The following is a 25,717-nucleotide window of genomic DNA, read 5'->3' as shown; positions in this document are numbered from 1 at the left end:
GAAAAAAGGTAATCAAAGGTCAAATTGTACACCTTGAGTCAGCAGCTGCCTTTAAATTAAGAAAGGAGACTGTGATGTATCATCCTAGGCTTTGGTAAATGCAGCAAATTAACTACAACAAAAAGAAGCATTCATCCCTACAATTTTTAATAGTGTCACAAAATACCAATTAAGGATTGAAATCCTCATTCTTAGCTCTTAGGACATAGAGGCTGATTTTAGAGAAATACTGTTGCACCACTTTGAAATCAATTAATTCTGTAGAAGTTGAAACTGGGACCTTCCTAGTCTGTGTGCATAATCTAACAAGCCATCTGAGAGAAGGAGCACAGATGGACTTGTAGGCTCTTCCTAGGAGACTAAGTGAGGTAATAGTGATCCAGTATTGCACAAAGATGCATGCATTTTGAATGGCATTGTGCACTTAAGCCTAACATGTCCATATACCAGCAGAGGGAGTCAAAATGTTTTACCAGAACATGCAGTTGTGATTCTGAATGCTAAATCTTATTTTTTCCCCCCAAGAACTTCACAGCGTATCATCTATAGATACTGTAGACTATCTAAGTAACAAAGATGAGGTTCATGACGTACTTGATATGAAATGGATCTTGCACCTGTTGTTAATGATCAGGAAGCCAAATTTGATTTTGTTTTCTAAAACAATGCACCCAGCAGTCATAGAACCATTTTTTTCATGATACTTCAATTTGATATCTTATGCACCAACTGTAAGACAGTTCAGAGGGCAAGAGGATTACATTTGTGATGCATCAGGACTATCAGTCAGGTATGTGCTGCGGCATCCCAGCTGCTGGACTGCCCCAGGGTAATTATTTTTCGGATGGAAACATAAAAGACGAAGACATCTCCAAGTATCTGCCGTCTGGTTTAAATTATTGAAAGGAAAATTTGTAATGGCAATGGGTCAGCAGGTAGGTTATATTTTGAGGATTACAGCCACGTCCAGCAAAGGTAATTTATATGATATAGTATTGTTGTGCCTTGGAAGGAAAAGAGATTCAGTATCAGTATATGAAATCCTGCTTCCTTCTCTCAGAATGCCAGTCAGAAAATAACCCTTTCAGGAAATCCTGTCATGGTAACAGAAGAGATAAATATTCTTGGAAACAAGAGGATGTACCTGAGAAATATTAACAAAATGGAACTTATTTTTGATTTATTTTGGGAGAAAGATAGGGATCACCAGTTTGGCTTTTGTTAAATGGTATATGTAGCATAGTGATTACGTGACGGGATGAGTAATCCAGAGTAAGACCAATGATCCAGAGAGATAAGATCAAATCTCAGCACAGCTGGTGAGGAATTTAATTCAATTCATTAAAAAAATGAAGTGAAATGCTAATCTTAATAACGATGACTACGTAACTGGACTTTCATAAAAAATCCATGTGGTCTACTGGTCTTCTTTTAAGAGGAGAGTTGTCATTTGTACCCGGTTGGGCTATATGTGATCCCAGACCCATAGAAATGTAATTGACTTAGTTGGGAGATTGGTTTTCCTGGTTATTACATTCAGTTGTGTCAAACTGGTATGACAAATTATATGAAGGACAAGACTGAAAGCACTACCTGGCATTAACCTAGGCACTAAATTTGAATACAAAAAAGGCACACTTGTTGAACTGATACTGGAAACTCCTCCTATCTAGAGTTTGTGCCATGACTGTGTGTGAAGAAGTGACAACTGCACAATCATTATGGAGACAGAGTCCCATCATCACACTGAATACGCTCTCCATTGTGTAATTCTAGCTTTGTGCTAAACAAAATTTAGATAGATAAACTGCAGCAGGCGACGGTGCAGAGGGACCTCGGGGTCCTTGTGCATGAGTCGCAAAAACCCAGCTTGCAGGTGCAGCAGGTGGTCAGGAAGGCGAATGGGATGCTGGCCTTCATAGCGAGGGGGATTGAATATAAAAGTAGGGAGGTCTTGCTGCAGCTGTATAGGGCATTGGTGAGGCCGCAGCTGGAGTACTGTGTGCAGTTTTGGGCGCCGCACCTGCGCAAAGATATTTTAGCCTTGGAGGGAGTGCAGAGAAGGTTTACTAGGCTGATACTGGAGTTGAGGGGGTTGAGCTATGAGGAGAGGCTGAATAAACTAGGCTTGTACTCGTTAGAGTATAGAAGAACGAGGGGAGATCTCATTGAGACGTATAAGATGATGAATGGGATGGATAGGATAGAGGTGGAGAGACTCTTCCCGCTCATAAAAGACAGTAGGACTAGGGGGCACAGCCTCAAGATAAAGGGGAGGCGGTTTAGAACGGAGTTGAGGAGGAACTTCTTCACTCAAAGGGTGGTGAATCTCTGGAATTCTCTGCCCGTTGAAATGGTGGAGGCTGCCTCGCTAAATATTTTTAAGACGCGGGTTGATGGGTTTTTGATAAGAGAGGGGATTAAGGGTTATGGGGAGAGGGCGGGAATGTGGAACTGAGCCACGACAGATCAGCCATGATCTTATTGAATGGCGGGGCAGGCTCGAAGGGCTAGATGGCCTACTCCTGCTCCTATTTCTTATGTTCTTATGTTCTTATCTGGCAACTCGAGAATGGGCATCCTTGAGTTGCTGTGGGCCATCAGTAGCAGCAGAATCCACCACAATCTGTAATCTCCTAATTGGATTCTTCCCTCATTTTATCATTTGCATCCATTCAACTGAGGAACCACATTCATTGGGATGTGTAGAAGAGCTTGTTTGGAAAAGCACAGGTGTTGCCAAAAATGCTGCGCTAACCTGCATGTTAAACAGTGGTCTCAGCATGGGATAGACAGAATACATTGAAACCTCAATCAATGGATAAGATTAAAGCTCTGCAGTTCTGCCAAGTCATCAACCGTATTGGAGCCAAGCATGCAACAATGAGATTGAAGCATTAGCAACCATCATCATCCTGAATTGTTGATACATCTTGACCTCCTCCTGAGGTTCCGAGCATCATGAATACCAGCCTTCAGGCAATTCAATACACTCTACATGATAAAAAGAAATGACTGAGTGCATAAATTTAGCAAAGGTTTTGGGTCCTGACTATTTCCCAGTTGTAACCCAGAACTTGCTTTACATCTTGTCAATTCCGGCACTGTCATAACACTGGCATCTATCCACAGAGTGGGAAATTGCCCAAGCATGTACTATCTACAAAAAGCAGGATAAATCCATTCTAGCCAATTACTGCTCAATCAGTGTACTCTCAACCAACAGCAAAGTGGAAGATGATACCATTAACTATGCTATCAAGCAGCATTCACTCAGCAATGCTCATTTTGTGATTCGCCAGAATCGCTTTGCTCCAGATCTCATTACAGAGAAAATGAGAGTGACTGCCCTTGACATCTGGGCAGCATTTGACTAAGTGTGGCATCAAGCAATCCTACAAAATTTCAGTAAATGGAAATCTGCAAAAAACTCTCCATTGCCTGAAGAGCTAGCACCACACTGCCTTGACTCTGTGAATCTGTCCATTAGAGTATCAGTAGGGTTGACCACTATGTCTTCTGGAGACTTAAGCCCTAATGCAAAGGAAAATGATGTGGTTTTTGGAGGCTCATCATCTCAATCTCAGGACATCACTGCAGGATTTCCTCAGAGCAGTGGTCTAGATCCAACCTTCTTCGCCTGCTTTATCAATAAATTTCCTTTCAACACAACAACTGAGTATCTATGCCTCTTTCCTTGCGTGCAGTACGACAATGATTGATGGATTTTTGGATACAAAGGTATTGATGTACATGAGGATAATGCTTGCAGGTAGCATTGAGATAAAAAATCAACCATTATTTTTTGAATGACAGTGCAGACTCCAGTGGCCACATGGCCTATTCCTGCTCCTATTTCTTTTCTGCTTAAGTTCTCAAGTTCAGAAGTGAAGATTTTTTTCTAATTATTGCTCATTGTTAATTTCCATTTGTACCTCACATAATGGAACAGCCCCAGCTGCATGCAGCAAGACCAGGACAACATTTATGCTTGGGCTGATAAGTAACATAACATTCATGGCACACAAGGCGATGTTAATCTCCAAAAACATTCACTCTCTCCACTACTGGTGCATCAAAACTGCAGTGTATACCACCTGCAAAATACATTAGCGGTGACTAACCACGGCTCCTTCAGCAGCACTTTGTACACCTGCAAACCCTATCATCTAGAAGCAACTGCATGAGAAGAAAACCATCTGCAAGTCTCCTCCAAGCCACATATTCTATCTTGCAAGTCTGTTGCCATTCCATCTTCATCACTGGGTCATAAACCTCAAACGCCTTACCTAACAACAATGCCCTCACTATTTCTGAGGTTTAAGAAGGTGGCTCACCAGCATCTTCTCAAGTGGATGGTCAAAAATTGTGTGACCTTGCCAACGATAGCTACATCCTATTAAGATGTGCTTAAAAATTAAGCATCACAATTTTTTTTAATTGTCTTTCAGGACCCCAGGACATTGCAGTTTGCTTTGATTTGATTTATTATTGTCACGTGAATTATTTCAGTGAAAAGTATTGTTTTTGCATGCTATATAGACATGGGGAAGGAAAGGACAGAGTGCAGAATGTAGTGTTACAGTCATAGCTAGGTGTAGAGAAAGATGGCAGCAGGGAAGAAGCTGTTCTTGTCTCAGTTGTACACGTCCTCAGATTTTGTATCTTCTTCCCAATGGAAGAAAGTGGAAGAAAGTGTGTCCAGGCTGCATGGAGTCCTTGATTATGCTGGCTGCTTTTCCAAGGCAGTGTCAAATACAGACAGTGTCAGTGGATGGGAGGTTGGTTTGAGTGATGGATTGGGCTTCATTCACAACCCTTTGTAGTTCCTTGAAGTCTTGGGCAGAGCAGAAGCCATACCAAGCTGTAATACAACCAGCTTTCTATGGTCATCTGTCGAATTTGGTGAGTGTTGCAGTGGACATGCCAAATTTTCTTCGTCTCCTGAGAAATTAAAGATGTTGATGTGCTTTCTTGACCTACCATCTGCATTAAAGGACTTGGACAGGTTGTTGGTGATCTGGACACCTAAAAACATGAAGCTCTCGCCCATTTCTACTTTGTTCCCATTGATGTAGATGAGCATGCCCCTATCTAATTAAATATTTGTGCAAACTAATCACTGTTATAAGGAAACACCAAGGCTAATTTGTGCGTAGCAAGGTCACACAAATAGCAATGGTATATTTAATAAGTAATCCAATACTAATTTTGGTTGAAGGATAAATATTGGCCAGGGCACCCACTCTTTTTTAAATCATAGGTCATAGAACCTTACAGTGCAGAAAGAGGCCCTTCAGCCCATCGAGTCTGCACCGAACACAATCCCACTCAGGCCCTACCCCCATATCCTTACATATTATAATCCCTCTAACCTACACATCCCTGGACAGTAAGGGGCAATTTTTTTTAGCATAGCCAATCAACCTAACTCACACATCTTTGGACTGTGGGAAGAAACCGGAGTACCCAGAGGAAACCCACGCAGACAAGAGGAGAATGTGCAAAATCCACACTGACAGTGACCCGAGCTAGGAATCAAACCCAGGACCCTGGAGCTGTGAAGCAGCAGTGCTAACCACTGTGCTGCTGTGCCGACCATGTCACGGGATCTTTTACATCTACTTGAAAGAGCTGGCAGGTTTAACATCTCATCCAAAAGATGGCACCAGTGACCATGCAGCACTCAACTGATCAGCCTGAATTTTGTGTTAAGTCTGTTGGGTAGAAATTGATCCCATGGCCTGTTCACTTGGCAGACAGAATGATATCACTGCCATACGCCTAATACCTGTAAGATGAATATTACTTTTATAAAATGATATTTAGTAGTTCTTTAGCTATATTTAAAATTATTACATTCCTGTTGTTTGTCCATTGTCATTGATGAGGACCTCGACACCATTAGTCATTTTGAGGCTGGTTGCGGTGTGTCTGAAAATGACTGATCAGGCCAATTCGGGCATGGAATGTCCTGGCACGTCTTGGACAGATTTGTGTCGTCACTGTAGTTGTTGCACAGGTGGCTGTGGACTTGCGCAGCTCGCGCTTAAGTTGTGCTTCAGCAATGCACCTTGCTTCGTGAGCTTGACAGCCTTTGTGGATGAGGCAGCGCCAGGTAGGGCGGTTTTGTGCCAGCATTTCCCAGGTGGTCGTGTCAATGTGAAGCGACTTCAGGGAGGCTTTGAGTGTGTCTTTGAAACGTTTCTTCTGCCCTCCATGCGAGCAGAGAGTTCCCGAAAAAGGAGCTGCTTGGTTATGACACAAGGATGACATGACCTGCCCATCAGGTCTGCGCTCTCATTAGCAGTGTGTGGACTGATGGTAGACTTTCTCTTGAGAGAACTTCAGTGACTGGCGCTTTGTCTTGGCACCGGATGTGTAATATTCTGCGAAGACAAGTCATGTGGAAATGATTGAGCTGTCTTGCATGCCTTCGATACACAGTCCATGTTTCACAGGCATACAGGAAGGTAGCGAGTACCACGGCGCTGTAGACCTTCAGTTTTGTTGCTGGGCTGATTCCTCAATGTTCCCATACAGTGGGGCGCAGTCTACCAAAAGCAGAACTTGCCTTTGCTATTCTGCAGTTAACTTCTGCATCAGTAGTCACTGCTTGGGAGAGGGTGCTGCCAAGATAAGTGAACTGGTCCACTACCTGTAATTTCTGCCCTTTGATTGTGATTATGGATTCTGTGTATGGTGCATGAGGAGCAGGCTGGTGCATGACTTCTGTCTTTTTAATGTTGATGGTGAGTCCAAAGTTGTCACAAGCCGTGGAAGATTTGTCCGTACTGACTTGCATCTCTGGCTCTGAGCCAGCATACAGGGCGCAGTCATCGGCAAAGAGGAAATCTCTCAGAACAGCCTCTTTCACTTTGGTAACAGCTTGAAGTCTCTTCAGGTTGAAGAGCTTCCCATCCACTCTGTACTTGAGGCTGATTCCAGCAACACTGTCCTGGAAGGCATCATTCAGCATGGCAGTAAACATCATGCTGAACAGTGTGGGTGCGAGCACACAGCCCTGTTTGATGCCATTGGTGATTGGGAATGTCTCAGGATTCTCCGCCATTCAGTACTCTGGCCACCATGCCATCATGGAACTGGCGTACCATTTGAATGAATTTGGGCAGGCAACCGAACTTTGACATGATCTTCCACAGGCCTTGTCAGCTTACAGTTTCGAAGGCTTTCGTGAGGTCAACGAAGGTTGTGTAGAGCTCGTGATTCTGCTCCTGACACTTCTCCTGAAGTTGGCGCGCAGCAAAAATTACATTCCTACATTATATGGGAGCCAGTTTGCTCAGCTGACTGGATGGCTAAAGTGGTTCAGAATAACATCAACAGCAGCTTTGATTCCTGTTCTTGCAGGGTTAGACTTGGGACGTGCTTCTTTGTCCTGCCTGTCGCTGTCAAAAAAAATTCCAAAATGGCTCAGGATGAAGCATCGTTCGGCAATGAGCCTATGGACCTGGCTTTGGGAAGAGCACACATGAATGAATGAATGAATGAACTTGTATATACAGGAAGGAAGATGTGTGAAAATATTTAAAAAATGAAGCCCCATTAATTGCCAGAACAATATTCATTCCTTTCCTTCTTAAAAAATAGGGCAAGAATAATTCTAAATTTTTATAAGAGAGTTATGGGAATATGAATTGCAGCAGACCTCCTGTAGCAAATAGTGATGGTGAGGCAGAAGAACTATGGGCCCTTCTGTGCAGAGAGCAGTATCTTTGGAAGGTACTGAAGGGGGTAGTGGAATGCATAAGTCTGGGACTTGAGGTGCAATGTGGTAAGAGCCAAAGCCTCAATAGCGAGGCTTAAAGCCTCTGAAAGTGGCTAGCAAACAGTGTAGGGGAGGTGGAGTGGGCATAAAGCTTCTGGAGACCTCATTGGACTGCTGGAGAGACATCCTTGGGCGCAAGAAGCCCCAAGGAAGGGGAGATTCCTTTATGCTTGGGAGACAAGGTAATCAGATTCACGTTGTCATGGGAAATTATCAATAGGAGCTCCACCAACTGAACTCTGCCAGTCGACTGATTCGAGATCGTGAATTAAACTCTCAATAGTACCTGGGTAAATCTGGAGTGTCAGTCATGGATGTACTCTGTAATGTTTCTTGGAGATATGATTTTATATGAATGCTTATAAAGATTCGATAGCAGTACAATAAAATATCCTGTTTTATAATCTTGGTGCAGTCGGTGCTTGAATGTTACATAATGATGTTAACGGGGAACCCACATAAATTATCCATATCAGTTTGTTAAATTTATTCATTCACTGGATGTGGGTGATCGTGGCTATGCCAGCATTTATTGCCCAGCCCTAATTGCATTTAAGAAGGCAATGGTGAGCTGCTTCTTGAACTGCTGCAATCCGTGTAATGTAGCTTCACTCAGAGTGCTGTTGGAAAGGGAGTTCTGGGAATTTTACCCAGTGACAGTGAAGGAACGATATGATAGTTCAAAGTCAAGATGGTGTATGGCTTGGAGGGCAAGTTACAGGTGGTGGTGTTCCCTGTATCTGTTGCCCTTGTTCTAGGTGATAGAGGTCACATCTTTGCAAGGTGCTGCCAAAGGAGCCTTGGTGCATTATGCAGTGCATCTTGTAAGTTGTACACAATACTACCACTATTTATTGATGATGGCAGGAGTAAATGTTTAACATAGTGAATGGGATACCAATCCAGTGGACTGCTTCATCCTGGATGGTGTTAAGGCCTCTTGAATGTTGTTGGACTCCCACTCATTCAGACAATTGAAGAATATTTCATCACATATATGGTTTGTGCGTTGTGGATGGGTGACAGACTTTGAGAAGTCAACATGTGGGTTACTCACCTCACAATTCCCGGCTCTGAGCTGTTCCTGTAGCCACAGTGTTTATATGACTAGTTCATTTCAGTTTTGGCTCAATGGTAACCCCAGAATGTTGATAGTGGAAGATTTAGCATTGGTAATGCCATTGAATATCAATGGGAGCTGGTTAGGTTCTCTCTTGTTGGAGATAATCATTGCTTGGCACTTGTGTGACATGAATGTAACATATAACTTCTCAGCCCAAACTTGAATGTTGCCCAGATGTTGTTGCACATGTACACTGACTACTCAGTGTACAAATTGCAAATTGTTCAATTAATCAGCCAACATCCCCACTTCTAACCTTATGATGGAAGGGGGGTCATTAATGAAGCTGCTGAATGTTGCTGTGCCAAAGGCTTATCTTGCAGTGGTATTCTGGGACTGGGATGATTGTCCTCTAATATCTGCAAGCCTCTTCCCTTGTGCCAGGTCTGTTTCTGACCAGTGAAGAGTTCTCTCCCGATCCATTGGCTTCAGTTGTGCTTGGGCTCCTTTATGCCAAACTCGGTCAAATGCTGCCTTGATGTCAATGGTAATCATTCTCATCTTGCAGTGAGTTCAGCTCTTCATTCGTGTTTGCACCCATCCTGTAAAGGGACCCGGGTTCAATCCCCTCATGTGATTGTGTGGAGTTTGCACATACCCCCCCGTGTTTGAGTGGGTTTCTTCCGGGTGCTCCAGTTTCCTTTCACATTCCAAAGATGTACAGTTGGTTGATTGGCTAAATTGCCCCTTAGTGTCAGGGGGATTAGCAGGGTAAATACATGGGGTCACAGGCATAGGGCCTTGGCGGGATTGTCAGTGCAGTCTCTAAGGGCCAAAAAGGCCTCCTTCTGCACTGTGGTGACTCTAACTGCAGTCTGTGGGTCTGAAGGCATATATAAGCCAGTCTGTGTAAGGATAGCAGATTTCTTTCTTTGAAAATTAGTGAAGCAGGTGAGTTTATGCACCAATTACTGATTGCCATCATGGTACCTTTATTGACATTGGTTTTAGATTTCAAATTTATTAATTGAAGTTAAATTCCATTAGTATAGTTTGAACTCATGCACCTCAGAGCAATATATGGGAAGGAGATAGCTGTATCTGATTCAGTAACCCATATTTTAGATGTTGATTACAAGATATTCAGGGGAAAAATAAAGTCAGTTGAAGGAGTGATGCCTACCTATTTTGCATGCATGTTGCATGCTCAAGTACACTGTGAAGTGTATGATGTAAGAATTCAAGTGAAACTAAGCCTTAGGTGAACTGTTGTAATGCTTGAATTGGGCTGAGAAAGCAAACCAAAACACACTAACATCTGAAAGTGAGAGCAGTGTGAATGAAAAATTATTTTGCAATGTCAATAAAGGAAATGATGAGAGTTAATATCGAAAACTAATCATCTGCAGTGAGGGCAATTAAGCAGTGTAGACGCAGAATATAGAGTAGATGATCAAATTCATTGTACAAAGGCATTTCTGTGGGGAAAACAATTGGAGCCACAGGCTGAGGAACATTTGTCTGAGGAAGGTTGTTTAATGATGGACACACACATCTGGAACAGGACTCATTTGATTACAAGAATTGAGATGTAAATATTTAATGGCAGTGATTATCTTTTTAAAGCTTTAATTCAGTTCTCAATTTATTTTACGAATTTTGTGAGTTATCACTACTTTCACTCATCAGACATCTAAGGAGCTCCTTCACCTTGCACATTCCTGTTTGAAAAAAACTGTAGAGAAGTGTATGACATTGGTGGATAGGTGAATTGTTCTCCAGTTTCCTTTCTCATTGAAAGCATCAATCAACACAAATGAAAGTGCAAGATCTCTAAGGTAATAACCTCAGGACTGTTACCATCTGCTGTATGAGTTAAGAACGAACAGATTAGATGTGCCAATATGTAGTTAGAATGAAGACGTATTAGTTCTTCCATCATAGGACATTGGGACAAGTTCTGATGTCCTTGCTGAGAGGTTTAGTAGAACTGCAGGACAAGATTAAATTAGCACAGTGTAGGGAGGCTGGGTATAAGTGTAGTAAGAAAGAAAATCAGTTTAACATATTAAATGTAAAGGACGAATGGAGGAGACATGCAGTTGGAAGAGGGCTTATGTCCAAGAATGATGATGGCAATATTAAGAAAAATAATAAAGAAGGGGGCAATGATACTGAGTTTATGAGTGAACTGGTTTTTATATGCAAATATGCAAAGTTTCAGAAATGAAATCAAGGAACCAGAGACGCACATTTGAATTGAAAGACACAATTCTGTAACCTTGTTTTAAAGGTTTTGTTGGGTGAGATGTGATTTGAAACCAATATTCTAGGTCAGTGGTTCCCAATGGCATACAGATGTGCCATAAAGATCCCCCAAGTGTGCCTTGAATAAAGATTAAAAATGATTCAAAATTGATGTAATTGAACTAAAACTAATCTTTGTCTTCAGCTCTGTGATTGGTATCTCCGAGACCCGATGGATCTTGGATTTCCTGCACATGTGTCAGTTGAGAAAGGGACCCACATGCACTGTTTAGATTCTTTGATCTTGATCAGTCCCATGTGCATGACCAACGGGACTTGGAGCTAAAGGGAAAGGTCCCATGTTCCTGCACAAAAAGAAAAAACTCAAAAAGGGTGGAAAAATCCTGGGAGAAACGAGAAAGACAGATGCTTAAAAACACACAGGCAAGAGGATAGGGAGAAGTTAAAATAAAGTCCCCAGTAAGGGAAGAAGGCAAAGAAAATAGAGTGTGCCATCGCATATCAAAGGTTGGGAACTATTGTTCTAGGTTATAAAATTTTCAAGAGGAGTAAAGAAGAAAAATAAAGGATGAAGCTTGGTTTTGTTGATTAAGGATTACATCTACGACTATCGTTTGCATTGATGAACAGCTAGATGTCAACTTTGAAATTCTTCCGTCTATTGGCAGCCTCTTCAGTTGAGGACATTAGTCATGGAAAGTGAGTTTTATTCAAGGTAATGTTGAGAGAGTTTCTGTTTTGGTTGGTTTAAGATGGAATGAATGATCACTTCTGGTATTCAGACAACATTGTAGATCACCATATAATGAGAAAAAGTCAAGGATGAAAGTTGTCGACATTTATGATGTTCGCTAATCGTAACAGAGTTGTGATAATGGGAGGCTTGAGCTATCCTAATGTAGGAAAATGATTATTAGAATGCATCCAGGATTATTTCATATAATCAGTATATTCTATGTCGAACAAGGAAAGGTCCAATTCTAGATCTGGTTTTGAGTAATTAAGGAGGGTATTAAGTGACATAAGTGTTGGTGAAAGCTGGGAAATAGATTAAATAAGGAGGTTGACATTGAAATAGATGAAGAAAAAGACAAATCAAAGGTGTTGAACTGGAGGACAATAATTTCCCTGTGTAAGAGAGATCCTATCCGAGCTAAAGTGGTTGAGGGGAAAAGCAAGGCCAATCAACGAGCAGTGAAGTTAGACAGAAGTGATGTTTAAAATGTAGCAAAACCATAATTGAAATAAATGTTCAGAAGAACATTCTGCTGGACGACATGAAGGTGGATGTTCTTGAGGTGACAGAGAAGAAATTATGAGTCACTTTGTCTACCTCAGCTATATGTATATTTTAAACAACTTGCATTTATGTGGAGTCTTGAAAATAAACACTCTAGCTGCTTAACAGAGATGCAAGGAAAAATACATTCTGAGTTAATGAAGAGAGTTTAGGAGAACAAGCTAAAAGCTTAGTTGAAAGGGAGGTGGAGAGTCAGAGGAGTTTAGTGAGGGAATTAGTCTGTGGCCTAGGTAGGTAAAGAGCCACTGATGATGGAACCAAAGGAGGAAGATCACACAACCGAGAGAGTCAAAGTGACAACATGTTGAAGGAGTGGTGGAGGGGGGGAGGTTACAAAGAGAGAAAGGCGAGATGATGAGAGAGGTGAGGGCTTTTGGGCATTTAAGTATGAGCACATGGGGCATGATTTTCCCAGCCCTCTGCACTGCTCAAGTAGCACAATGGGCCAGAAAATGTCAATGGATAGCCAAAAACTGGAATCGTGACCACCCAGGTTGTTTTATTCCACGTAATGAGCCTCACTTTCATTGGGGAATAGCGCAAAGCTGATTACAATATGCAAATACTTATTTGCATCTCTTTACTGAGCTCGGGATGGTATCATCTGGTGATGTCCACACCAACCGGGATCACGTATGGTCCCCAGCAGTAGCATCTGGTAGGTCCATGTTCCATTGCCAGAGAGTCCTGAGCAATTGGAATGACTCAGTAATCCTACATGACACAAAAATGGCACCAGATGTTCGTTCAAGAGAAACCTGGAATGTATATTCTGCTGTTATCGGTGTCTTAACTCACTTCACCCAATTGGGCTTCATTGAGAATCTTATCTTAAAATGCCTTCACTATGCCAGCATAGGCACACGTTGGCTTATAATTCCTGATTTACGTTGCACTCCTTTTAAAATTCAATATCCTCCAGTTCTCATGTACAGCTCCCTGTGCTAATAGAACTCCTTTAAATATGTCCTGAATCCATTTCTTTCTTTGTTCCCCAACACAAGGGGTCTGGCACCTTGCCTATATGTAAACTTAATGAAGAACACCTTGAGCTTCTTTCTGTCCCACAATAGCACAAACTAAGCATCCAGTTCTTTATTGGATCGATTTCTCAAATAGTCAACAGCACTGCAAAAATAAAGCTATATTTTTGGGTGGAGTTGAGATGTTTGATGTTACTGCAATTCTCATGTTTCATTAAAACAGCTTTCCTTTGCATTTTAGTCCAGTAACTGGACCAATGATCATTTAAAGAGGCCAATAGGTTTTTGTTGTGAGCATTCTAAAAATAGGATCATAGATTTTAAGGACAGCTGTTTCTAAGGTACATTTCAGTCTTCAAACCTTTATATTAAGGTTAAAAATCTTTTTCAAAATGCAATTATGGACAGACCACATGGCATCTTTCTATGTTAGTTCAAACGTTGTCAGACCCATATCCTCTGAAGCTGTATATGAAGAGTTATTAAAATGCAAAATACTCCTCCAGGGATGTCCATTGTATCCACTAAAACGTAGAAAAACCCTGTGGCCTCTGAAAGAACAGGTGACAGAAAGGTACTTGAAAGGAGCTCAATATAATTAACTTCTTTGCTTGCTGGAATGATGCATCAAAATTAACATAACTATTTCATTCTTGGTTGTGATAAAGATAGGCTGCAAAAGCTATGTATGCAGATCTCCAAAGAGGAATTTTGAAAGATAGCATCAGAGGGATTTGCTCTCTGCCACTGGGAGTCAAAGAGGAAGATATTAATAAATCAACTACTGTTCTGCTGAAAGGGCCCAGACAATCTGCAAGTACCATAACCACAGAGCTAAGGAGGAGCAAGCTTCTCTCTCTCCTGAAATCTACTTGACCTGCTGACTCCAGCTAAAAATGGCAAATACTGATTAGCTGACTACAGAAGCCATTACAGCTGCTAAACCAAACCACAAGTTTCAACCCCTTCATTTTGGAAAGAAATAATTCAAACCATGTATCTGCAACATTATCTCAGAGAGACTGGTTTCAAATTAGTCTTTAAGGATCTTTTTTCTTTATCTACATTTTAATCTTTGTATATGTAATTTAGTTAATAACTTTATCACTTTTACTGTCATAGATAGGATTCCCACAGTGCAGAAACAGGCTGTTTGACCCATCAAGTCTGCACTGACAACAGTCCCACCCAAGCCCTATCCCCATAACCCCACATATTCATCCTGCTCATCCCCCTGACACTAGGGTCAATTTATCATGGCCAATTACCCCAACCCGCACATCTTTGGACTGTGGGAGAAAGTAACTTCCAACAGCCGTTTAGTAATCAACTAATCGTCATCTTGTTTAAGACTAAAGCTTGTCCATTTGTTTGTTTATAAATTGAACCTTGTGAATTAAAAAGGGGCTACAAAACACACACGTGCACACACAGACACACACATTCTTAGCTCATAGACCACTTTGAAGAAGCGTTTTTTATGTGTTCATGATGATATGCATGAGAAACTGCATGGCATGGCACAGCAGCTTCAACATCCACAATGGGAACTCAGTGGATTATTGTGCATCTATTTCATTCTCAGATATTGTGGAAATACTGCATGTCATTATCATCTAGCATTCACCTGAGCTATTTCAAACTGTTGACAGCATGGTCAATTGTGTGCAAAATAACCACTGCATAATTTGCAGTATGAAATGTATTAACCTGTCATCTTTGCCACCTTAGGGGTTTATGATAAAGCATGTCAATATGCTGATTTTTTTTCTTTCTATTTCTGAATTGGAAATGACTCTTTCTGGACTCTGCATTATCAGGAAAAAGTGCTTTGATAGCTAGTAGGATCACCTGATTGGTGAGCTCTTCAGGGTTTTGTCATACTCATTTGTTTTCTTGTACACAGCCTGGGGCATTCCTTGAAATCTGAAAAATGCAATTCACCAAATCCTGTCATGTTAATTGGATTGTGCACAATAAGAATGGACAATTTTATGAGCTGCCTCTTAGTGCAGTTTAAGACAATTGCTCCCTAAGTAGTTCAACATTACATAATAAAATAAAATAATAGGGCATGTTCCTACATCATCATTGGCTGTCCCTCAATTTGGGAATGATGTATATTATCTGGGTCATAAATTTCTTGTATGTATCTTCATGTGACTGAACAGGCTGATACTTGATTCACAGATCTTTGAGCACAGGGAGCAGGACATTCTATGAGGCAATGGAATATGACATGCCGGATTTTCTTTTTCCCAGGTCTTGGTTGATCATGAGTTTTGTTGTAGCAACATTTAAGGGCAACTGTGTCTCTTATATGCAGAATTGAAGAGATGAAGAGAGGCTTGTGAATCTGGTGCAAAGTGAGCAATGACACTGCCATCATCAGCAAACTGTAGATCATGTATATCTATGGTGATCAGTTTCAGTTTGGTATGGAGATGATTGAGGTTTAAGGGCTTCCCGTTGAAGGTGGTATGTAATTTTTACAGCTGAGGGCGCTTGATTGAAAAGCTACTGTCAGCCCCCCTTCTAATTACAATCTATCTAACACACAACCTGGCTTGACACAGATCCAGATTTTGAAGGGACTGTTTCAGAACTCCCACTGAAGACAGTCACAGTCATATCATCATGAAGGAGTTGCAGGATTGTGATGCAGTTTCTTGGACATCCAAATCTATGGAGCACAATCTACAGAGACTCCCAGTTTACTGAGTCAAATGTTTTGGTTTGGTTGAGGAAAGCAATGAAGAGCTCCTAATGCTGCTCTCCACACTTTTTCTTGGATTTGTCTGACAATAAAGACCACGATGTGGGTATGCCGGCGTTGGACTGGCGTAAACACAGTAAAAAGTCTGACAACACCAGGTTTTAGTCCAACCTATTTATTTGATAATATACTCACTAGCTTTCGGGGTTACCCCCTTCGTCAGGTGAATGGAGAGTTCTGGCCTCAGACAGAGCATATAAAGCTTTATATGCTCTGTCTGAGGCCAGAACTCTCCATTCACCTGACGAAGGGGGTAACCCCGAAAGCTAGTGAGTATATTATCAAATAAATAGGTTGGACTAAAACCTGGTGTTGTCAGACTTAATAAAGACCACATCAGGGATTCTTCTGGAAGATCTGGAACCACACAGTGTCTTTGGGTGGATTTTCTCAGGCATAGGATGTAGTTGAGTCAGGAGAATGCAAATCAGCTTTTTCCCAGCAATGGACAAAAGGGAAATACCCCGATAGATCTCACAGCGTGATTTAACTTCTTTTTTGAAGGTAGCTACAATTGTGAAATCCTGGCACAATTCTTCTTCTTTCCAAATGAGTGGGATGAGTGCACGGAGTCTAGATGTGAGCAAAAGTCTACCAGCTTTGAAGACCTCAGCTGGAATACCATTGGGACTGCAGGCTTTGTTGTTTTTCCTCTATCTAATTATTTGTTGCAGCTGTCCTATTGATGGTCATTCAGGGTGCTGGGGCTTAACCTGGAGAGCATTATCTGCCTCTGTGAGTTTATGGTTGAGGAGCTGTTGAAACTGTTACTTCTGGCATTGACAGATGGGGTTATCATCCTTCAGAAGAGAAACCTATTCTTTTCTAGTGCATGAACTGCATCTGTTCTGTTCTGTTTCAGCTCTTGTCACAGGTGGGAAATTTTCACCAACTTTGTTTCCAATTTCCAGCTTTCCCTTGCCTTCTCACACGATCCAACTTTCCTCTTCCCTGACTATTCTTTAAGCCCATTGATTCTCAAAGATAAGTAAACTTATCTGCTGCTGACAGGCTCCAGTCATGGACTGAAACCCCGGGTTTGAGATAGGACTCCCTTGGAGCAGGCTGGTAATGACATCAGTTTGTTTCATGCTAATCCTAAGGCTGAAGTTGTTGCATGCTTTGGAGAACAAGTACATGTTACATTGCAAGTCCAGGTCTGAACCAGCAGCGAGTTTCCAGTCATCAGAAAACAGGAAATTGAAAATTGTCCTTGGCTACCTTGGTCTTTTCCTGGAATCAGCTCAGATTGAGCAGCTTCCCACCCATGTGATATCCTCTTTAGATGCCAGGAAGACTATCCTGGAAGACACTGGTGAGCACTGCAGTGAAAAACATGCTGAAGAGTGTGGGTGCTAGCATGCAACCCTGTTTATCTCCATTAGTGATGGGAATGGTCAGAAAACAAACCATGCACAACAGTTATGAGCATACCTTCATGGAACTGTTGAACCATGATAATGAATCTTTACCCAGGGAATGATAAACTTGTGGAATTCATTACCACAGAAAGCATTGTATGTTTTCAAGAAGTTAGTCACATCTTCTGTGGCAAAGATGATCAAAGTATATGGGGGAAGATACAATCGGGCTATTGAGTTGGTTGATCAGCCATCATTATCATGAATGGTGGAACAGACTTGAAGGGCCAAATGGCCTACATCTGTTCATTTTTCTTCTGTGTTTCCATGATTCCGGGTTGAAGCTGACTTCTGTTACTCTCCAAAGAGCCTCTTGCTACCCGTCTCAATGTCCTTGGTCAGGTCAAAAAGCAAAGTGTGAAGTCCATGTTCAGTTCTTTGCATTTCTCTTAGTGATGTCTAACTTATCAGTGGATCCTCAAGCATTTCTGAAATTGCACAGCCTCTCTACCGGCAGGTCCTGGTCAAGGTGTGGCCCTTCGTAGTTTAGAATGATCTGAGTGATGATTTTGCTGAAGAGGAGTGAGATACTTCTATGATTGTCACAAGATTGACAAATTACTTTCCACTTGATCATGTCAGAAATGAATTTATATTGGATCTTTGCAGAACAGGACGTAAAGCAATTGTAAATCGAGGCATTGTGCCTTAGATTTTGGAAGCTACAGATTATGCTTTGCTATACTATACTAGAAAAACTTGTGGTGTTTAATGAGGACAGTGGTATGAGAATTGTAAGATATTTTTTCAGGTGAGGATATGGGCTGCAATATCATGAATTAAGTATAGTTTGTGTAGGCAGGATGCCTGTTAAAAGAGTCATGCTTTAGGGAAACTGTGTTTTAGGATTTCAGCAGTAGCTCATATCAGATGAAAGCAGGAATGGGCAATATTTCAGTGTGAAGAAAGTTTATGTAGAATGGACTTTCATTGTAAAGGCTGATGTATTTTCATTTCTTTTGAAGAATCAACTATTTTCAGCACTGGAATAGGCAGAGAATCAATGAGCATGAGCAAGCCAACTCCTTCACTAACTGGAATGGTTCTGATGGAGAGTCCTATATCATTCGATGTTAATTCTCCTTTTCACTTCACAGATATTGTCCGACCTGCTGAACATTTCCAGCATTTTCTGTCTCTGTTTCCTTCATGGATCAGTGTATTGCTCAGTGTGGCAGTGAGCTAACCAGACTGCGAAATGTCTTGGCTTTCTCTCTAGTCAGTGCTGAGTGAGTTTATTTTAGCAAGGCTGTAATGGGCACACTTGAATTAGCCTCATCATATCTAATTAGCTGACTGGAAATCATCTAAGTTTCTTGTTCCTGATCACTGTCCAGTTGCAAGATCTGCACATGTGGAATCAGGTGAAGTAATACTTTTTGCCTACTTATTTTGGTTTCATATATGAGAACTGCAGGAAAGAATAGACTGCACACAAACAACTGAAATAAGTATTCTACAGTATTATATCCATTTAAAGCATATTAAAATATGCCAAATGAATCCCCATTCTTCAATGAATGACTACATGGCACTAACAGATTGTTTGGAGCAAATAAAATGCGTGGAATTACCTGAGCAGTGCACATCATGTTTATTGTAATTCTGTAGTGATTGTCCAGGTTACTTCAGTTGCAACACTAAAGTTTCTTTCAAAAGGAGCTGAACCTTGGCCTCCAGTGTTCAGCTGGATTCAACTACGTTCCTGACAAGTTTATGTCTTATTTGAAATGATTTATACTTGTTAATTCTCAAATACAGACGTTTCATCTCTGCACATAGTGGCTTTGTTCAATTTGACAGCACTCTCTACAGAATACTTGGGTTCAGCACCTGAAACTAGCAGTTTTCCCATCAAAATATCCCCAGCCTCTCAAGACATAATTTGGTCAAGACTCTGCAGGAAGTTAATTATATTTTAATAAAGCTTTTTTTTGCCTTGGAGTGAAGACAGCATTTTTTTGTAGCCTTATCAGTGGGTAGTCTCTGGAGGCTTCTACTGGAAAAATAACCTCTTACCCAAGCATGGGAACTTACTATACGATGAAGCAACCTAATTTGTCTTTTGATTTTGTGCCAAAGGGGATACTTACCAACATTTCTGCTGTGCCAAAGGTGGATGGGTGAGAGAATCAAAATGGTAGACAATGCACTATTATGTTTTTCAGAACTGTCTTTTCAGCAGTTTTAAAGATGAGATCCCAATTTATTTTTTTAAAAGCCTTTTAAAAAAACTTTTAAAAAATTATTTTAGCCCTTATAGTCCCCATCATTTTGAGGTATCCTTAATTTGGTTCCGTGCATTTTAGGTCTTGAAAATGAACTTTCATTGAATGATTTGTGCCCTTCAAGACAAATTGAAGGTTCAAAGCTTGCTGATCCATTCGCAACCTGTTTATACTTTCTGTTGCTAGTCCAGAGTCCCATTGCTGCACAAATTAAATTTCTTTTCTGTTTTCCAAGAATGCCATTTAAAATAAAAGCAAAAATAAATGAAAGACCGTGTCTGCCAAAACAGGATAATTTGCAGGAACATTAAAATAGATTGCTTTTGCGAGCCAATTACAATAGTGGTTGGATTCTGACTTCCTTCTGCAACTGGTACAATTTACTTCAGTTTGTCAGAGAAGTATGTTGCACTGTTGACCTGATGTGGATCTAATTGGAAAGAATAAACTATTAATAGAAAGTGTTTGGAAAAAGCTGGCCTTATGTTGAATGGGATCTTACAGGAGACACTCTTAACACTATTCCTTGTCAAAATTACTGAGAGTGATGGAAAGAATATGTTAATGTGCGTGTGCTGAGAGAGGATGCCATTGATTTTTTTTCTTGTCTCCAATACAAAGGCTATATGTTTACTTTATGCCTTGATTATTAAATGTGCTCCAGACTGTGACAACAAATAGCAATTAGTTAATGGTTTGCAAGATGTGCTGTTGCTATTTGTTCTGCACGTCACATCACTCACTGCCCAAGGTCGCAAGCTTTTTCAAAATATTGGACAAATGCACATTATTGCTTACTTCTGCCACTGCTGCTCTTTCCTTTGGTCATTTTTCTTCTGTTTTATAATTGAAACTCTGTTTAACAAGGCACTAATATTCATAAAATAGTTCTGTACACTTGATTAGTTATTTCATTGCCTAGAGGATAGACAGCGCCTGTAATGTGAAAACTCTATATCATGGTTTATAGATGAGAAATGACTGCTATTGTAATCGTTATCACTGGCACACAGCATTCACGAATTAATTTAAGAAGCCATTTGTATCAGGAGGTGCACACAGATGTTGAAAATCCTGGATACTCCTTTAGTGATCAGAAATGCATTCCATGTTCACTGGTGCTGAATTGGAATAACCTCAAAGCTCAGGAGGTACAACAGATACATAGGGAGATAAATTGGACTTGAAGATGTCACGCTGCCTGCATTATAACCCAACCAATGTGAGTTAATTCCATATCCCAACCTCACCTATTTCCCAGGTGTGATAATCCCCTTGAGTTCCGTGGGGAGTCACTAATTGATCTGCCCAAAAGGCTTGTTGAATACGAGTTCCCTTGGTAACTGACAATTGCGGGCCCTACTGGAACTCATCACCTAGGCCCTTTATAAGGCAGGCACCGGGAAGAGTCTGCAGAACTGTGTCCCATCTGGGATCTGTGTATGTACACCAAGGAGCAGTGGCTTAATTTTGTATTCAACAATAAATACTGCTCATTTCCAGTTGGGCTTCCTGAGTTATTACACCAGGGTTATCCAATCTAGCTCTCAGGATCTTCAGAAACATACCGTCAGCTCACCAATATTCATTGAATCCTTCACCTATTGCGTTTACAGAAACTACATTTTGTAGCACTTAGACTTAATTTAAGTCCAAGTCAAACTGCAATATTGTAGGTAGGCAGGGAAGGATTTTAGCCAGCTATAAAGCATCATCCCACCGCTGGATCAATAGGAGACTGATGCAGTACAAAGGAATTTCGACTTTTGGAACAGATTTAAAACTTTTCAAGTATTAACATTCTCCAAGTCATACTGTGTTCCAAACATCAAAGAAATATGAACAAAAGTGCTGGAAACACTCAGCAGGTAAGCCAGCATTTGTGAGGAGAAGAATGCAGTAACATTTCAGGTTGATCATGACCATTTGTCAGAACTAGATGATGTTTCTTTCTCCACAGTTGCCTTATGACCTGTTGAACATTTTCAACATGTTCTATTTTTATTTCCTATGGGCACCAGTATCTTTTTTTTAATGAGGGTTATGTTAAACATTGTCTGCCATTGGTTAGCACTGCTGCCTCACTGCACCAGGGATCCGGGTTTGATTTCTGGCTTGGGTCACTGTCTGCGTGGAGTCTGCATGTTCTCCTTGTGTCTGCGTGGGTTTCTTCTGGGTGCTGCAGTTTCGAAAGGCATGCTGGCTAGGTGCATTGGCCATGCTGAAATTCTTCCTCAGTGTACCTGAACAGGTGCAGGAATGTGGCAACTGGGGATTTTCACTGTAACCTCATTGCAGTGTTAATGTAAGCCTGCTTGTAACAGTAATAAATACACTTTAAACTTTGCATACCATTGATACACTACCCAAAGTAATAGAACCAGGTACAAATAAAACATTGCTTATAGCAGCAATTAGGTCCAGCTAATCAAAGATTCAGATGCATTTCCATCACATATGTACGTAGAAAGCGAAAGAGAAAAGGTAATTTATTAATATTTTGGCCTTGGAGGGAGTGCAGAGGAGGTTTACTAGGCTGATACCGGAGTTGAGGGGGTTGAGCTATAAGGAGAGGCTGAATAAACTAGGCTTGTACTCGTTAGAGTTTAGAAGAATGAGGGGAGATCTCATTGAGACGTATAAGATGATGAATGGGATGGATAGGATAGAGGTGGAGAGACTCTTCCCGCTCAAAAAAGACAGTAGGACTAGGGGGCACAGCCTCAAGATAAAAGGGGGGCGGTTTAGAACGGAGTTGAGGAGGAACTTCTTCACTCAAAGGGTGGTGAATCTCTGGAATTCTCTGCCCGTTGAAGTGGTGGAGGCTGCCTTGCTAAATATTTTTAAGAAGCAGGTTGATGGGTTTTTGATAAGAGAGGGGATTAAGGGTTATGGGGAGAGGGCGGGAAAGTGGAACTGAGCCACGACAGATCAGCCATGATCTTATTGAATGGCGGGGCAGGCTCGAAGGGCCAGATGGCCTACTCCTGCTCCTATTTCTTATGTTCTTATGTTCTTAATCTTGCCTATTCAGGATCATGTTACACCAGATCTTTTCCCTCCTGCTTCATACAATAGTGTCCTACTGGTCCTTATCAAATCACATTTCCTTTTGAATGTCTCAGCGCATGATTCGATAAAATAAATTCAGAATGCTTAAATTCTTATTTGGATTAGTAATTTCCTTTAATTTGAGGTTTCTTTAGCTGATAATCATTTTGATGAATTTTTTGCTTGTTGCAAAAGTTCCACCTTCAGGGTTAAATGGTCCATTTTGCAGATAAATAAGGGTGAGTTTGCCAGACTAAAAATTGGTGCTGCCTTCTTTACTATCTTTGAATCTAATATAAAGCGATTGGCCAACCTGCCATTGTCCCACCCAGCCTATGCCACTTAAGGGCCTCCTTCTGTCTCCTCCACACTTTTTCAGCCCGCAGAGAAAGACAAGCAGCTTCAACTAGGCAGTTGCACAATGGGCAGGAAGCAGGGATACTTCCTTTGGGCAGGCCCTCGTCTGCATCAGGGCCCTCCCCAAGATAATACTTTCCCATTATGCAAAATGCTGACATTGCTGTACAGTACGGAGGAAGTGCTGCAGTCTTCTAGGATCAATCTTTGGGTGAGACATTAAATGAAGCCCCCGCCAGCCTTCCCAGATGGATGCCCATGGTACTATTTCAAAGATGATCTGGGAAGTGCCTGCCAATATTTACCCCTCCACTAACATCATTAATCAGATTATTTGATCTTTATCTGGATATAGGCTCAGAATTTCTGTGTGAATTGGCTGCCAGGTTTCTACGTTACATCAGTGACTGCTAGCTGAATTTTATGTGCCCCAAATGGGCATGGGAGGAGCGGGGGTGGGGGCATGTAAAATAGGATGAGTACTCTGCCCAAAGGGGAGGGGGGGGCAGGGGGATGATGTAAAATAGGGTGAGCACCCCACCCATTCCCAAGCTCTTCCACATAATGGGGGGGGGGGGGGGGGGGGGGGGCAGGCAGGCTTCTGATGGTTGTGCCTGCCTGCCATATTTAAATGAATATCAGGGGTCAATTGAGCTTGTTATCAAGCCCAATTGCTTGGTAGTACGCTGCCCACTCCATAAAACATTTGGCATTCTTTTAAATAAGATGCTTAAAGGGCAGAAAGAAAGGTGGGGGTCGCTCTTCACGGACTGTCTTTTGCCGATTTCAGCACAGTCCTCCCTTAAGCAAAGCAGTTCAGTCTACCCCCACTGCCCCTCTCCTTAACTTACCCGAGCTCTCCTGGCCCGAATCCCTGGAATTTGTTGCTCTAGAGATATATCACTCTTGGTTTTGTTCTTCTCCTTTTAATCCAGTAGCTGTCACAGGTGCTTTCATGGCACTGCCTGGACTCCGAGGAATTGTTGGCCCATCAGATTGATTGCCAGCTCCAGAGGTGGGAGTTCTTCCCTAACGAGGGGCAAAAGTCCCACAGTGTGATGGTATGGAACCCGTAGGCCCTATGTAGTTTCCGTGGGGCATGCTGCCGCATCTTCTCTCTTATGCCTTCCCACACGCACACCCACACACGCACACACACACTGCCACCCACCCATACACACACACACACAAAACCCTCCCATCTCCGTATTATTAAATACTTATTTGGCTGTGAAGCACTTTCTGAGCATCTGTGCTTGTAAAAAAAAATACACTATATCAAAACATGTCTGTCTATCACAAGGGACGTCGCAAATCATGTCTTTCACAAGGGACATCAAGGAAAACCAAATGTGATTTCACTTGATGTCGATGCATGCATACATTTTCAGCAAAGGTCACTGCTCTGTGTTGCCAACACTTGGATACTCCGTTTTGGCAGGAATTAGCTAATATAGCAAAGTGCCTCCTGCAAGAATATTTTTAAAACGTGAACATTTTAAAAAATCTGTAGAGTGCAGGAAATGTAAAACTTGAAATTACATGATGCTCAAACTTTTGACACTGTGTTGTTCATTTACAATTAATTAAAATTGGCTACAATTGTAGCAACGTTTTACCAGTTCTTTCAGCAGAGTGTTGGTTAATTATTTGGAGACCAAAAAAATCCCATTTATTGTTTTCCATTGAGTTTTCAGCTCCGAGAGGATTTTTCAGGAACTAGTTTATAATTGGTTTTGTCAGTGGTGTGCTTGGTTTGAGCTTGTGCACAATCTCACACTGTGCAATTTTCCTTGACTGTCAGTGGGCAGGCAAACATGAAGCCACCTCTGAGCATTCCAGATAGAAAAGTCAATTGTTGGGCTCTCAGCATGAAAAAGAGCTCATTCACTCTGAAAATATGTTCAGGTAGTCCAGTTAAATTAGGACCAGCATTTAGTCAAGATTCAGAAGCGGTCTATATTCTTTCTGTAGCTCTGAAGCTCAAATTTGTACACACACCAAAATATACTGAAGGAAGTGATGCTAAATACAGTGTTGCAACAAAAAAATGGGCAGCGGCCTGAACCAACTCTTGAAAAAGCTACACAAGACTTTCCTGATGCTACTTGAAGTTGCTGGCAGGCAAGAGCTAAAGACTCTGCTCCATGTCAAAGTGGTGTAGAAAGTTGTTGGCAAGTCCTATGCATCCCTGAAGCACTTTTTGTCGAAGTAACCTGGAACTTCAGTGTTTAGAGAGTGCATATGCTCTCCCTTGTGCTTTCTGAACTTTCACTTTTAATGGATGTAAGAGGAGCTCTTCATGTAAATAGACATCAGCAGCATGCACTCTACTTTGTTGTATTATGCCCATTTAAGCCAGGCAGTGGAAAGAAGACACAATGTGACTGGAATGGATAGTGAAACAGATAGCTTAAGTTTAAATGCACCATTTAAAATAAACTCAATTCTGATGTACAGTGTGAACAGAAATCCTCTGTT

The 25,717-nt window shown here is 41.4% G+C and overlaps 1 protein-coding gene across 9 annotated transcripts in view; it reads left to right on the top strand.

The window, feature by feature from the left end:
• Positions 1-25,717, top strand: part of dmd (dystrophin) — a 1,714,977-nt gene that overhangs the window by 1,131,486 nt on the left and 557,774 nt on the right. The window lies entirely within an intron of this gene.

The sequence above is a fragment of the Carcharhinus amblyrhynchos genome, chromosome 15 (genome assembly GCF_965287045.1).
Source record: "Carcharhinus amblyrhynchos chromosome 15, sCarAmb.v2.hapA, whole genome shotgun sequence".
NCBI lineage: Eukaryota > Metazoa > Chordata > Chondrichthyes > Carcharhiniformes > Carcharhinidae > Carcharhinus > Carcharhinus amblyrhynchos.
The sequence above is the reverse complement of the archived record's forward strand: the minus strand, read 5'-3'. Positions and strand labels throughout refer to the sequence as shown.